Source organism: Pleurodeles waltl, chromosome 5 (assembly GCF_031143425.1).
Source record: "Pleurodeles waltl isolate 20211129_DDA chromosome 5, aPleWal1.hap1.20221129, whole genome shotgun sequence".
NCBI classification, from domain to species: domain Eukaryota; kingdom Metazoa; phylum Chordata; class Amphibia; order Caudata; family Salamandridae; genus Pleurodeles; species Pleurodeles waltl.
The window spans coordinates 699,967,312-699,981,003 of record NC_090444.1 but is presented as its reverse complement, the minus strand read 5'-3'; positions in this window follow the sequence as shown (position 1 = coordinate 699,981,003).

Below are 13,692 nucleotides of genomic sequence, written 5' to 3'. Positions count from 1 at the left end.
TCTACAACAAACAATACAACCGAACACCAAGGTGGCTGAAAGGGACTCAAAATATGCAATGAAAAGGACAAAACATGATCCACCAGAATCCCCCATAAAAAGCAAAGCTGAGCTCAAAGACACTCTGGACTACATCCTCAAAAAGTTCTCAGATGTTCTACAGCTTGCTCAAAAAACAAAAGTGAGCATGGAAATAACGCAAGAGGACGTTGATGGAATGGGATCTGACATCAGAAAAATTACCGACAAACTATCAATAGCTGAACAGCGCTTTAGCGATTTGGAGGACAAATCGCTCACTGCAAAAAAATACCTCAGCTGTCTCCAAAAACCCTCAATCTTGATGCAGCACTCCATCGCCAAACTGGAAGATAGAAACAGGAGTGCCAATCTAAGATTATTTGGCTTTCCTGAAAACTGTGAAAAACATCAAGGCTCTTGCATCTCATTCTTGGAAGATTGGATCCCACGGCACACCAACATTTCCTTTGAGAAAAGATTTGAACTTGAGAAAACTCATCATATTCCAACACAACCATCTGACCATGGAAGCCCATTTGGACCACCCAGACTGATAACATGGAAACCCTTCATATACCAACATGTAGAGCTGATCCTTGATTTTATTTGTAACACACTCTGATCAGAACGGGAGGTGGATACTTAATAAGCTATCCAAATTAGGAAAATAATTCTACTTACTTAACATCTATGTGTCAAACTGTAATGACATTGACTTCTGGAAAAACATCCATGAACTGATCTCAAATCTTCCCATTGGCTCACAAATGATTATGGGAGGTGGCTTCAACTTACCACTTGACTCCATGACTGACCATAGCTCAACAGCCAAGTTTAGGGCTTTACCATCCCCCAAACTATTACATTAAATATGTTCGAAATTCTCTCTTGCTGACACCTGTTGTATCCAAAACCCAGATGCAAGGGATTACACTTTTTAACCCCCTCCGCACCAATCGTTTTCGAGAGTCAACCACATTTTGGTATCAACAAACTAGAAAGAATGATCTCTGAATCATCCCTTGAACCCAGACAAATCTCTGATCCCTGTGCTATACTAGCATCCTTGGATTGGGGCACAGTTTTGATTGTTTCCAAGTCCTGGAAGATTAATGCAGATATCCTGCAAGATGAGCAATAACCTAGACCATATCCGTTTAGCCATCATCAATTTTTCTGTGAAAACCCCCTCAATGATTGCTCTCCTCAAACATGATGGGATGCCTTGAAGGCTAACATTAGAGGACTACTAATAGGTATCAATGCCCGCATTAATAAATTTGTAAACACCCAATTTGGAAAGCTAAAAATCGAGATCAAGCAAGTGGAGATCAGACTTCATTCTGAAGAAAGCACCCTCCTCTTGGACGCCCTAAACCGGAAAAAATACAAATACATTAAACTTCCAAGCACAAGGGAGGGCAATGGGTGGCTAAAGTTAACTCAATACAATTATACACAGGCAATTCTGCTGGCAAAACTTTGGCTCACTGCCGAACATGAGTAAACAAAGCAACTCACAACTAACCCCAGTCAAAGATAAACAGGGACAACTACAGCTAGGCCTCCACAACATTTCTAAGATCTTCTTCGATTTTTACAGCTCCCTATACAATGAAAATCCCAACAACAAACAGACAGCCTGACCATAGCTCAACATACTGAACCTTCCCGAACGCAATAACTTGCACCAGTCTACATTGAACCAACCTATCATTAAGAAATAGTAATGGCAATTAAATAATTCAAAGTGGAGAAAGCCCCAGGCCCTGACGGCTTTATCGCTCAGTTTCATAAATCTTTTACTGAGGAATTACGCAAACCACTGCGACTCCTTTTGCATAAATACACAAATATTGGATGTTTCGGAGGCACCACCACAGAAGTGATTATAACACTAACCCCAAATAAGGGGAAAGACTACACTCATCCTAAAAATTACAGACCAATCTCACTCATCAATTTGGACTGCAAGTTATACGCTAAACTCCTGGCTGTACGCATTAAAGGGGTACTCCCACTACTAACTGGCCCATACCAAGGCAGCTTTCTCAAAGGCAGGCTCTCCAATGACAATGTTAGCCTTCTGAGTCATGCCCTACAAATGTTAAAATCCAGAAACTCCCCAGGACCTGCAGTAGCACGTGATGCTGAAAAAGCATTTGATAAAGTTGTGTGGCCCTTTTTGAGTTCCACCCTATCATGCTTCAATCTGGGTGAGCCATTTATGTTGTATTATAGTAAAAGGGTAATCAAGCATCAGGTGGAATCTGTAGGTATCCAGGCAACTATACACATGCTGGGAATGCAGGAGAACTGGAACATGTAACCTGGTTAAAAGAATATGCAAGGCAGTTTTTTGTCGAGATCTCCCAGGGTTTGTCACATATCTTTACTTATAATAAATCACAAAGGAATCAGGATTTTGGTGCAGTGGTTCTTTCAAAGCAGCGATAAAGGATGGGATGCACCTCTCTATGGACCAACCCTGCAAAATTTCTAATGGGCAGATAATTGTATATTTGTGTCAGTCAGCTCAGGGAACCATGGAGAAAAACAAAACACGGAAGTGTAAGCAGCTAGATGTTAAATCTACATTACTGGCAAGTACGGCATGCAGTGTTTTGGATATTACACTATACCTGTGAAAGAAAAGCGCCATGAGTATGTCTTTCGTGGTGAGGAGCTTTGAGAAAGCTGTGTGCCATGCTGAAGAAACTGAGAACTGCAAGCCATGTTGAAGGAGTGAACTGCCATACTCCTAAAGGAAGGCTGGGGGAGTGATGAGGAAGTGAAATGTTGTGCCCCCTAAGTACCATGTGAAGTACATCGGGGACTTGGCACATGGTGCATGAGTGGTGGTCAGTGTGAGTAACTGCTGAGATTGCCGAGGCGTACACCGCAAACCTGCAATACATTGTGTTTGTATCGCTCTGCAGGGACTGCTTTAAAGATTGAGGACTTGCGAGTGCCTACCTGGCGCTGGAGTGAAACTGCCATTTTCTTTTCATGTAAATGCTGAAGGTGATGGAGGATCCGATGATATCAATGTAGAAGATGGTGTATATACATCTTTGAAAGCATTAGAGGAACACTATGGTAAGAAAGAGAGTGTGGTCATGGAGCGTCACAATTTGTTTTCAAGGGTGCAAGCACCTAGTGAATCTATCTATCAATACGCGAGCACACTACGATCATTAGCAATCACATGCAACTTCAGGGAATTACAGAAGGAGATAATAGGAAACCAACTAATAAATCACCCTAGGAATATGAAGATACAGAAAAAAATATTATGTTTGAAAGATTCATCTTCAGACAAAGCCATAGTAGATGCCAAACGCATAGGAAACACCACATTATGTGCAAGAACTGGAAAGAAAAGTGTGGACGATGCTACCATGCAAGCAGTTTACAAGGCAGATAAATACAAAAAAGTCTGAGTAAGTCAAGCAAGATTGATGAGGAAGCAAAAAGGGTATGTTACGGGTATTAAAGTATCAACGATTAAGCATCACCAGGAAATTTTCCTGCAATGAAGGGTAAGTGTTTCAAGTGTAAAAGAATAGGACATTTTTCAAGAGTATGTAATTGAAACAAATTTCCTTACAGGGGTAGAGTGAATTTGGTACAAAATAATACCGAAGATAATGGAGAAAGGTAATCAGAAGTTGATACTGAAGTACTAATGTTATGTGATAGAGCAAAAGAGTCATAAAACGAGATGAGGCAAGTTGAAGGAACATGTGAAAACAATATATATATATATATATATATATATATTTGTTAGAATGTGACCAATATAGACCTCTGAAATGTGTAGTATCAATGAAGGGTGTTTCAGTAAAAATGTGGGCAGATTCATGTTCGATGCATCCGCTGATTGACCAAAAGACCTATTGTAAGTTAGGAAGGATGGAATTGTCTATAACCAGGGTAGAGTTAGTAGGGTACAGTGGTAGTAAACTACCTATTGTAGGATGTTTCCAGACAAATATACTTTTCAAGCAGAGAGAAGTCACATGATGGGTATACGTGGTGGAGAAGGGGCGATGTATATTGGGTTGGAAGGAACAAAAAGCATTTGATGTAATATTAAATCCAATTGCTGAAGAACAAGTATTAACAGTGATACATGAGGACACCATGAAATGGCAAACTGAGTTTCCAAAATTATTTGGAAATAAAGATAAATTAGTGCACAAAATTGTGTTGAAGGAAGGAGCGTTAAAGACTGAATTGACAAAATTATTGGAGATGGCTGTGACTGAATGCATAGAATTCTCGGAATGGTTAAGTCCTGTTGGTTTAGTCTGTAAATCTACTGGTAACATTAGGATGTGTGTAGATTTAAGGGATCTCAATAACAGTATATGGGTAAACTGACAGCCTGTGCCTAATAATAAATGAGTTGTTGGCTGTGGTCTAAGGAGGAAGAGTGTAGTCGACGCTTGATTTATCAAGTGCATATCATCAAATATTGTTACATCCCGACTTAAGGCATCTAACTACCTTTACAACACGTGAGGGGGCATTCACATTTATATGTATGCCATTTGGTCTCACATCTGCTTCAGCAGTGTTCCAAAGGACTATGCAAAATTTGCTGGATAACGTAAAAAATGGAAGATTCTTTCAAGATGAAACCTTGCTTTGAGCAGAGAACGATATATTGCATGATGAGTTCTTGAGAAAGGTATGTGGAATTTTTGAAAAGGCGGGGCTCACAGTGAAACTCAACTATATCTTAGGTCACACCATATCTTATGAAGGATTAAAACCCAAGATCAAAATTATGGAGGCCATTGAAAAAGCGCAATGTCCTGTTAATATAGATCAGCTAAGGTTCTTTTTAGGATTAGAAGAATACTACGCTAAATTTGTTAAAAATGTTGCGGATAAAGTACAACCATTATGAGTATTGAAGAAGAAAGGTCAAAAATACGAATAGATGAATAAATGTCAAATGTCAACAAGTGCTTAGGAAACTAAGCCAAGGTTGGTGGCACATATTTACTTAAAATAAATCACAAAGAAATCAAGATTTAGGTGCAATAGTTTTTCACCCTCCTCTGACTTTTATGGCTTCCTTAAACTGAAGGTCGCAATCTCTAAACACAAACCTTTCCCCTTTAAACCTGCTTTGTTCCCATCCCTCTTAGCACTCCTGTGGAAAGGCGGCCATGGCCTCCAAGATCTATGCCAAACTCCGGCCAGTTCCAACTCATCTTGTGAAATCACCCAGCAGAAATGGCATAACTGGGCTAAAAATGGGCTACGCAAACCATTAAATATTAACTGGTATCGACTATTGTCGTCCCCGTTCACCAAAAAATAACCCCAAATCTTGCTCAAACCAACTACACATTTTACATAGAACATACTAGACTCCGCACTGACTTGCAACCCTAGGCATTTCAGATAGCGACAAGTGCTGGAGTTGCAATACACTGAGCGAAGATGGGCACCATATGCTATACAACTGTCCTTTTGCCGCACAACGTTTGGACTAAAGCCCACAACACCACTGACAATATCTCACAAACTAAACTTCCCAGGACTTTCTCATTTTTCATCTGCAGAACTTTTCACTCCTCATACAGTACAGAACTACCGCAAGAAGACCTACTTTTAGTTGACTTACTATCCCGCAAAACCATCCTCGCTACTTGTAAGTCATTGGGAAATGCCGTCAATAACACCTGGGTGAATGGCTAAGATACACGAGGGGGGCACACTCCATCCTCTCAACCCAATACCCCTGGATCTCTGCCGACAAGGCCCTACAGAATAAAATCGATAGACACCTGGAAGTGATTAACCCCCCCATAGACATAATTTCTGTTTCTCTCAGATTCATAACACTGATTATTTTGACACATCGTTTGATACTCATAACCCCTAACCCAATACACCAAGCCATTGCCACTCCCTGGCATGACACGTACAAAATTCATAGCCTATTCTAAGGATAAGGCTGGGTCACCACCTCTCTATCTTTCACCTTCTCCCCTCCGCTACCTTACTCTCTCCTTCTGACTTTCCCTCTCCTATTTTTCTGTTGTCCTTTCTTTCTTCTTGGGTCCTCTTCTTTATTTAGTTCCCATCACACGGTTGTGCAACATTAATGCTCCTAACTAGCTGAGTTAATGATTCACAGTTTTACCACTCTTGATATCATCTGTTAATTATGTTCCTACTCATCACTTATCAATGACACTTAGTTAATGTATACATGCCAACCGCTTGTTTTGAATTCTCAAACATTCAATAAAAAATATGTGAAATTAAAAACAATGGTACTGTTAGTTAGAATGGGTGAGAAACCCATTACCTAACTGAATGATACAAAGACCTAACCATGAACTGTAGTTGTCTGATAGTAGGTAAATGGTGAGAACTTGCACAAAATGTTTCGGTGGAATGTTAATATCTGTGAGCTATTGTCTCTTGACTGCTTAGACAATGGAAGCTTTCCTATTGCCATGAAGGCACCACAAGCTGATCTGATGAGCATACGGAAGATGCAATGTCTTGTTTTTCAATTTGCTGATATTCTCTGTATGTGTGTGTTCCTAGAGTAGGCTGCTTGAACTTTGATCTTCTCTTTGCAGACCTTTTCCAGACTCTTTGCAGAGCCCTTTGCAGATACTTCTCAGATTTATTCCGAGAGATCCCTTCATCTTTCCAAGGCTGAATCTATGCTGCTTTGAGACGCCATTGAATATCTTGAACCTCTCTTATGGAAAGTTCTGCTTTTAGATTTGAGATTCGATGCAAAAAGCTTCATGCTTTCACCGCTAGATTTAGAGTTCTTTATGGGTTCTATTCTCCATTGCTTAGAATAGGGACTTTTCCTTTATCAAATGTGATTTATGCACTTGCTCTGCTATCAATGTTATGTCTCGATTATCAATTGATTGATTTTTTGATGCTGAACAATAAGGATTTATTTACTAAAATATTTTATATAAAGCTTTAAAAACTCACACCAACTCTCATCATTGACTCCCAAAAGAGTGTCATTGAAGCTGTGATGATTAATTGATATGATTTGCAGTTCCTGATTAAGTTTCACTTATGTCCCAGGTCTGTCAACCCTGACCCTCTAACGAAGTGGGGACTGCTGATTTCATGAGTTGGTAAGATGACACTGTAAACCAAAAAAGGTAACTAAAGTCACCTCTCCGCCAGTTCTTTCAAAAGGCTAAATGAGAAAAGCACCTTCATTTATCTTTATAGTTCCCAAATAGGGGACCAGCTTTAAAAAGGCACTGCTTTCGAAGAGTAAAAGAAAGCAGTGAGGTTAAAATGTAGAAACACTTTCTACAGCACCGCAACTGAAAGGCTATTCATTTTAAACACAATTTATTTGCCTTGTTGTAAAAAAAATCTCTTTGGGCATAAATAAGCACTCTGCACTGGAAGCTGATCCTGGAGCTCAATTACTAGATTCCTTCCTATCAATCAGGGAGAAGCATCCATGAGAATGAGGCTAATACAGCGTAAATTTTAGCTTTGTTCCTCGTGTCACCAAAGTCAGCAGGCTCCTACAAGTCTAAGCTCATAAACGTGGAAGACAGAAAAAGTAACATAGAAAGCTGCACTGACACACATTTTAAATGAGCCTTTTGCTTGTATTTCACAGTTCCACAAAGGTGCCTTTCTAAATAAACACATACTAGAAGGTTAAAGTTGAAGTTAAAATATAATTTAGACTGAACTAATAGATTATGGAGAAACACATTTAGATTTCTTGTGTTTTATGAAAGATTAATGACTTTGAAATTATGTGCAAAGGAGAAAAAATACACTTCTATGGTATTCTTAATGTAATGCAATAACAAAGTTTTTCCATTTTAATGAAATGTTTACTTATACTGATGACATAATATTAATTCTGAATTTATAGGTTTGCATATCATATGTGTTTTATTAACAAGTATAAATCAATTGATTTTACATTTTCCTGTTTTAGTATAATTGAGTCCTACAGAGCTTGCATTTCTCGTTCATGTAAAGTGCTGAATTATTTGTTCATAATGTGAAACCTTCTTTCAGATTTCACTCCCATGAGAAGCAAAGTCCCATTTGTAAAAACTCTATTGTTTAACCATAGAAGAATGTATTCAGTTATCCTTGAAATGAATGGAACACAGGAACATGGACTGAAATTGCATACAATTTGCTACAACCCACTGGAGTCACACGGAAGAGGAGCTGCTCTCAAGACAAACCTGGGAGAATGTTGGACTGTCGCAACCTGTAATTAAATGAATGATCCTACTTGTATAATGCTTCTTTTTCGTAATATGAACGTATCCTGGTAACCAATTGTAACATTTCAAGTGGACTGATGTGTCGTTTGCTGACCAAACTTTGCTCAGATGTAGAGCAGATGCTGAAGCAGTCTTGTCTTGATCTGAGACAAACAGTCTACTTCTGCTTGCTGACCAGATGCTTTGCTGACAAAGATTACCCTTGGAGAGACATCTTCCTCTCTGCCATTTGCCCATGCACTTTCAATTGCCCGTTTAGATTAGACCCTCCAGCATGCTGACGCTTATTTATATTTTAGATATTGCCTGCCTTGTAGCTTGAGTAATTCTAATTTTCCAAATTATTTTTGTCCTTTGCATTTCTGTATTTTGCCCACACGTGTTTCTCTCCACACATGTAGTTCCCTAATTTGGTTAGCTGTACAGTTGACCTATACCCAGCCAAAGATTATTAACGTGATTGAATTTGATTTGACCAAATGATTGTAAAATCTGAGCTTCGCATGATTTCTGTGTCTCAGTTATTTTCATTGACTTTCTGTATAATTATTCTTTATTAATGTTAGTTTGCCTGAACTTATTTCATCGCCTTGGGCAACACTTGGTGGTTACGTATCTCTATAATTTGCTTATGTGTATAGTCTACATGACTTTGAGCTTGAGTTTGTACTAAAGCTTTGAACTATGTTCCTGATTGGAGATTTCCTTCTGTGGTCACATTGGTCATGGTGTCTAAATTATTGTGGTGGTGTTGAAGTAATTGTTTATGGTTCACCATACATCTTTCTGGGTCAAAAGGTCCGGCAGCCTTGCTATGCATTTGATTCCTGCAAAGAAAGAAAAATGCATTCTCAAGGCTTTGAAATGGCAGACCTTTAAGAGAGCGATGTGAAGGTTCCATGACAATGTGGTACCATGAACACAAACAATAAACTGATCCTTGTTATCCAAATGTAAACCTTATTACCATTCGGCCTTGGGGCAGGCACGAAGAGCATGCAGGGAGTGAAGGAATATTGGGTGAGGTCCAACCCACATTATCCCTGCAGAGAATCCACATCTCATGACATTGAAGGTAAAGTAAACTTTGGGTGATTAAACTGGAGTAGCTGACTGTCAGGGTGGACAGGCATCAGAGAATATACAGGAACTGGGAACTGCAGTGTGGGATGTTGTATCCAAAGTGGCTGGATAGATAAGGAAACAGGAGAATGTCAGGACTTCCAGAACTGTCCTATCTTTTTGCTGATAGGGCTCGTGAAAAGGTGGCTAGGATGGAGTTTCTGGCCAGACCACTTACAGCACATGTGCTGGGTTTTCTGGCCCTCCAGCCAGGAGAGGATCCAGTAGAGATATAAAAAAAATTCTAATGTTGGAAGTATTTTCTGAATAGATACTCCCATTCTTTTGTGGCTATGAAGACGTTGACCAGCCTGCTGAACAGAGACTTCCATCGGGGTCTGAAACAAGAGGTCTCGTAGTTGTTTGAGTTATGAGCATAGTAAAAAAAAGGCTACAGAAGCCCAAATATGTTTAAAAGAGAAGAAGAAAGACAATCTCAGAGAGTTATAAAAGGGAGTGAGAGAAAAGGGACTTGAATTTTTCTTTCTTTCTTCACTGAAAGTGAAGCTCTAACCTATCCACAAAGAACTGCTTTCTGAACACCTTTTTGGGATTATTGGGAAGGTTGGGCTATAGTGTTTTAGTTTTTTCTTGAACTGTGTTTGCTACTCTCAGTTAAGGTGATCCTTTGTATTTGACTGCCTTCTTTTCTCTACCTGGACATGGGTCTCTGGTTGGTACAATGCTTGTTACAGAACTTGGGCTACTCATGTTGGAGGTTATTTGTAAGCAGGATTTAGCAGTGAGGTGTTTGGGAAAGATTGCATATTTTTGTGTTAAATACGGGTTGTCCACTTTGACACTAAGGAAGGTGCATATACTTCTTCCATTTTATGGGAGTGGGCCTCTCTGATATTTTTCTGCTTCATAATAAAAACATTTAAAAATAAACAAATAGGGGGCGTGGCCTGGCAAGATGGCCGACGGGACACGCTCCATTTGAGCTCCCGCTGTCCCTGCCGATCCTGGGGTGATCCTGAGGTGCTCTGGGTTTTTGCAGCCCCCCATCGGTGAGGTTTGGTGCCCTAGGGGTAGCGGCTCCTCCTGGCAGCAATTTGGGGCTCCTTGTCCCCAGGTTATACCCTCGTGGAGGGCCTGTACCGGGCAGCGAGGATTTTGGCTGGGCAGGGCGCAGGAGGGCCTGCTCCGCACCCCCCGTCGGTGGACTTTCTGCCCTATTTCTGGGGGCAACAGCTGTTCAGAGGGCCCCCCGGATGCAGACTTGTGGGCCTGCATCATCTTTCACTCTTTTTGGGTGAAAGTCATTTTGCCGCTTGGTTGGGGTGGCAGCCTGGCGTGCGTGGGCCTCCTACGGAGCCGAGGAGGATTCAGCGGATTGGGGACTCGATCCTGTTGGGGCCCGGATCGGCGCTAGACCGATACAGTTTGGAGGTGCTGAGGGGGTGCTTGCCTGGCGATTTCGGGGGCGCGGCATGGGCGCTCCCTGGTGGTCTGAACTGCAGCCCTGATGAGGGCTGGGGTGCCCTGTTGGTAGGCTGGCCTGGAGGTGCGCATTTTCTGGCCTGGGTGTGGACCCCTTTTGGAGTGTGGAGGTGTCCGCCCTGCTGTGTGAAGCTTCTGTGGGGCAGTCAGACCTTCTGGACCTGGGGCACCCTGTGTGCCACGGCTGTATAGTTATTTGCTGTGAACCCTCAGGGACTTGACGCTTGGACTGCTCTGTTAAGGAGTATGGCCCTGAACCGTGTACTATTGCCACCCTCTGAATCAGGTACAGTGGTGTTGCATTTACTGTCATTAAGTGGCTGGTGAGATGGGGAGGCATCGGCAGTCCACTACCTTGCAAGGGAATACTATGGAGCAATATACTACGCCTGCCCAGGTGCCGCAACGGCAGACTCGTATGGGGGGCACTGAGGGGGTTCCGGAAACACCTGCCCCGGTGGAGGAGCCTTCTCACGCTGAACTACTGGCTGCAATACAGGGCTCCTATGTGGTCATCGAGAGGAAGATCAAGGCTGTGGCTGTGGAGGTGAACCTTCTTCGGACGGACCTTCATAAGGTTTCTGATAAGGTCAAAGTGGCGGAGGGGTCTATTGTGGACTTACAGACGGAGATAAGCACTCTGTGCAAGCAGATGGCACAAGTCACTTCCACGGTTGAGATGTTGGAGGCGAGGCTGGAGGACTCGGAAGGCAGATCCCGTAGAAACAACGTGCGCCTCCTTGGGTTTCTGGAACGAGCAGAAGGCTCCTCGGCAGAGGGCTTTGTGGAGCGATGGATCATGGATGTGCTGAAACCCGAGGGTCTGTCTAGGGTGTTTGTAGTGGAGCAAGCGTACAGGGCTTTGGACGCCCCTCCTAGACGTAGGGAGCCTCCGAGGGTCATCAGCGCACGCCTCTTGAATTATAAAGATAGGACAGTATCCTGCGGGCTGCCCGAGAGACTGACATGGCTGTATTAAAAAATGGCAAGATCTCCATCTACCCAGACTACACAAAGTCCAGACCTCCAGAAAAGGGATTTTGGAGGTGAAGGCTAAACTGCATGCCATGAACATCAGATATATGTTACTATGCCTGGCACGTCTGAAGGTGCATCCAGGGGGCAAGTCACACTTTTTTTAACATCCTGAGGAGGTTTGGAGATGGTTGGAGATATGGGACAAGGATGGCACGGGACGCTCTGTGAGGTCCGCCAAGGGGGCTGCTCATGCTTCTGGTGTGGACGATATGGACTGGAGGAAGCGTAGGGAGAGCCAGACACAGATCTCTGCCCAGAGAGCTTGCATTTCCAATGGCAGAGTTGGTACCATGGCTGTTGTGGTTCCTGAGATGGCTGTTGAGAGCGCTGAGCCATTGGATGGACGAATGGCATTGATTTCTGTTGACACCTGATACTGTTCGCTCCTGGTTGGTGCTGTCTAAATGGGAGTGCTGGGTGGTTTGGGTTGGTGTCTGAGGGGCGCGTTCTGAATGGTCTGGGGTTTTGTGCACTGTGAGGTGCATGGATATCAGAGGCATTGAATGGAACTGAACAATAAGATGAGGGGGTGCTGTTCTTTTTCTTGATTATAACTGATAAGAGTCCTAGGCAGAGTGGCCTCTGTTTACGGGGTGGGGGGTGGTTACTTCCACTGTTGTGGTAGGGGATTCAGCTGTTGTCCTGGCAGCATACATATATATGGATCTACAGTGCTGTGATGTATCTGTTTTACTGTTTATCCGGGGTGGGTTCTGGGGGTTGGGGTTGGTTAGTTTGTGCATGTTTACATGTGGTTGTTGGTTGCATCAGCAGTGCATGGATGCATGTGAGACATGGTGTGTGGATTTACAATGCTTTCTCTATCTGGAGGAAGGAGGGGGGAGCAGAAGTAAAGGGGATGGAGTTTTTGCACCACTCACATGGGGAGAAAGATTAACACACTGACATGGAATGTCAGGGGGTTGAAAATGTATACTATGCGTTACAGGGTGCACTCTTTTCTAAGGCGACATAAGATTCATATAGCCTGTCTCCAGGAGACGCACTTGACTGAGGAGACGTCGCAGAAACTGGCTAAGAAGTGGCGGGTGCAGGTGTTCTCCTCGTCCTTCTCCTCCTATGCAAGGGGTGTGATGGTTTGGATTGCGCCGGGTGTCCCATTTATGCATAGCTACAGCGAAACGGATGTGGATGGGAGATATATACTTGTACAGGGCACACTGGATGGATTACCACTTACTATTCTCAACACTTATGCACCTAATATAGACCAAGCTTTCTTTGATAATATCACCGAGGTGCTGGGGGAGGGTGCTGGTGGCCCACTAATATGGGCAGGAGATTATAATTGTATATTGGATGGTGAAAGGGGTAGCCATCCACCTAAATTGGGTACCAAGCCTTTGATGGTGAGGTCTCTCACAAAGGTCATGCACAATTTGGGGCTCTGGGATGGATGGAGGGAACTGCATCCAGTGAGCAAGGAGTACACTTGTCATTCTAAGAGGCATAGTACATATAGTCGTCTGGACCGTATCCTCTTGGGTGGTTTAACTCATTCACAGGTGGCGATGTCAGACATCTAGGGAGGTTTTTATCTGATCATGCACCAGTGTTGCTACATGTAAGGAAATGCCTCCTTGGCATGGTTACACCCTGACTTTTTGCCTTTGCTGATGCTAAGTTATGATTTGAAAGTGTGCTGGGACCCTGCTAACCAGGCCCCAGCACCAGTGCTCTTTCCCTAAACTGTACCTTTGTCTCCACAATTGGCACAACCCTGGCACTCAGGTAAGCCCCTTGTAACTGGTACCCCTGGTACCCCTGG